Source organism: Myotis davidii, unplaced genomic scaffold (genome assembly GCF_000327345.1).
Source record: "Myotis davidii unplaced genomic scaffold, ASM32734v1 scaffold1327, whole genome shotgun sequence".
Taxonomy (NCBI): Eukaryota; Metazoa; Chordata; class Mammalia; order Chiroptera; family Vespertilionidae; genus Myotis; species Myotis davidii.
Window position 1 is genome coordinate 169,636 of NW_006297584.1, and position 3,101 is coordinate 172,736.

Sequence of the window (3,101 nt, forward strand, 5' to 3'; positions counted from 1 at the left end):
AGCAAAAAACACCCAACTGTAAAAAGAAAAAGAAAAAAGGATCCAAAAATATGAAGATAGTGTAAGGAGCCTCTGAGACAACTTCAAAAGTACCAACATTTTGGGGGTGCCAGAAGAAGAGAGAGAGCAAGATATTGAAAACATATTTGAAAAAATAGTGACAGAAAACTTTTTTCACCTACCTGGTGAAACAAATAGACTTACAAGTCCAGGAAGTGCAGAGAATCCCAGACAAAAGGAACCCAAAGAGGCCCACACCAAGCCACATCATAATTAAAATGGCAAGGGTTAAAGAGAAAGAGAGAATCTTAAAAGCAGCAAGAAAAAAGCAGTTAGTTACCTACAAGGGAGCTCCCATGAGACTGTCAGCTGACTTCTCAACAGAAACTTTTCAGGCCAGAGGGAGTGGCAAGAAATATTCAAAGTGATGAATAGCAAGATGTTACAACCAAAATTCCTCTACCCAGAAAAGCGATAATTTAGAATTGATGGTCAGATAAAGAGCTTCACAGACAAGAAAAAGCTAAAGGAGTTTATCAACACCAAACCAGTATTATATGAAATGCTGAAGGGTATTCTTTAAGAAGAGGAAGAAGAAGAAAAAGGTAAAGATAAAAATTATGAACAACAAAGTGATAACAATACATACCTATCAACAAGTGAATCTAAAAATTAAGCCAATAAAAAAATCTGATGAACAGAATAAACTGGTAAATATAATAGAAGCAGGGGCATAGAAAGGGAGTGGACTACAGTAACCAGTTTGGCTCAGTGGATAGAGTGTCAGCCTACGGACTGAAAGGTCCCAGGTTTGATTCCGGTTAAGGGCATGTACCTTGGTTGCAGGCACATCCCCAGTAGGGAGTGTGCAGGTGGCAGCTGATCGATGTTTCTCTCTCATCGATGTTTCTGACTCTATCCCTCTCCCTTCCTCTCTGTAAAAAATCAATAAAATATATTTTTTTTAAAAAGAAAGGGAGGGGACTGACAATTCTCAGGGGGAAGGGGTGTGAGGAGTGCAGGAAGAGATTGGACAAAAATCTTACACCGAAGGATGAGGACAGTGGCAGGGGGTAAGGCCATGGACTGGAGTGGGAAACAGGTGGAGGGGAGCTATGGAAGGGAAAAAGAGAAACATCTGTACTAATCTGAACAATAAAGATTTATTTTCAAAAAAGAAAATGCTAAAAAAGTCTTATTAAAAAATTAAAGTTATGAAAGACAAGCCAAGAAGCGATAGTTATTTGCAGCACATGTGACATACAAAAGGTTTATATCCTAAATGTAAAAAGACATGAAAAAAATCCATCTAATAGAAAATGGGCCCCAAAATTTGCATACTTCTCAAAGGAAAAAATTCAAATGATCTATAAACATATATAAAGGAGCTTAACCTCATTAGTAACATGGGAAAGGAAAATTGAAACTACAATTGGGGATCAGTGAATACCTATCATATTGGCAAAAAAAAATATTAAAAAACTTAAGTCTGATAATACTGTATTGGAAAATATATAGAGCAACAATGCTATTATTTGCCTCTGGTAAGAATATAAATTGGTACAACTTGGAAATCATTTTTGCATTATCTAGTAAACTAGAAGACAGATATATCTTGGGATTTGCAATTCCTCCTCTGGGTATAATATCTGAAAGAATCTGGGTACCAGTATACATACATAAGAATATTCACAGTGTCATTGTTTATAATATACAAATGAACGTTATTGGACTACAGCTACATACTGGGACATGTATCAATGTTGACAAAAAAAATAAAATAATAAAAATATATAATGTATGATTCCATTTCTGTAAAATTTAAAATGTTAAAATTACACTATATTGTTTAGAAATTAGGACTTGTGATTATGTCTAGGAAGGATATTAGCTTTGGGATAGATGATCTGAGGGCTTCTAGGTATCAGCACTGTGCTTTCTTGACTCAGGTGGTGATAACGGGCATTTATAATTACTGATTAACAAAATAGCATGTTTTAACAACTATATGAATATATTTCATATTTTTAAGAATGAAAAATGTATTATCTTCTTAAAAAATGGCAACATTTAGATAAAATTTAGGTTGTTTCACTGTTTTACCCTAGGAATTCTTTGTCTTTAAAGCTTTTTATTGATTTTTAGAGAGAGAGGAAGGGAGAGGAATAGAAAGAGAGAAACATTGATGATAGAGAAACAATGTCAATCAACTGCCTCCTGCACACCCCCTACTTGGGATTGAGTCCACAACCTGGGCATGTGCTCTGATGGAATCCAACCAGTGATCTCTTGGTTCCCGGGTCAAAGCTCAACCACTGAGCCACGCTAGCCGGGAACCCCTAGGAATCCCTGTATCCATTTTATCACAGTTCAAGATTAGGAATAAGTAGAATCAAATTGAATCTTTTATTTATTTTTTTTGAATCTTTTATTTTATTATAAAATATTCTTGGGGACAAATTTATATCCCTATCAAGTATCTAATCTAATAAAAGGAAAACATGCAATTGACCATACCTTTGCTACACCTTAAGCCACACCCACCAGCCAATCAGAGCAACTATATAAAAATTAACCCAACCAAGATGGCAGCTGGCAGCCACGGAGCTGGAGTGAGCAGGAGGCTTGGTTGCTCCAGTGATGGAGGAAGCCAAGCTTCCCCTCTGCCTCAGCCGGCTCTGAGCTCCACTGAAGGCAACAAAGTTTCAATTATAGAAGATAAATAAACCTCAGATACCTGCTTTCAGCTGTGCTGTGGCAACGAAGCTGGAGCAAGCAGGAGGCTTGGTTGCTCCAGTGATGGCTCTGAGCTCCACTGAAGCAACAAAGTTTCAATTATAGAAGGTAAATAAATCTCAGAATTTAAAAAAGAAAAAAAGGAGAGGCTGGGAGCTTCCGTCGCCAGGGCGCTTGGCCAGCCTGAAAACGGTCCTCAGCCCCTCACCCAGACTAGCCAGGCAACCCAGTGGAAACCCCCCACCCTAAAGGGGGTGTGGCCAGCCTGCAAACAGCCATCAGCCCCCCATCTAGGCGGTCCAGGCACTCCTATGTAATAAAAGGGTAGTATGCAAATTGACCCTAACAGCAGCATGACTGGTCAT

The 3,101-nt window shown here is 38.1% G+C and overlaps 1 protein-coding gene across 1 annotated transcript in view; it reads left to right on the forward strand.

The window, feature by feature from the left end:
• ERICH6 (glutamate rich 6) overlaps positions 1-3,101 on the forward strand; it is a 99,437-nt gene that overhangs the window by 46,934 nt on the left and 49,402 nt on the right. The gene's annotated exons all lie outside the window — the stretch shown is intronic.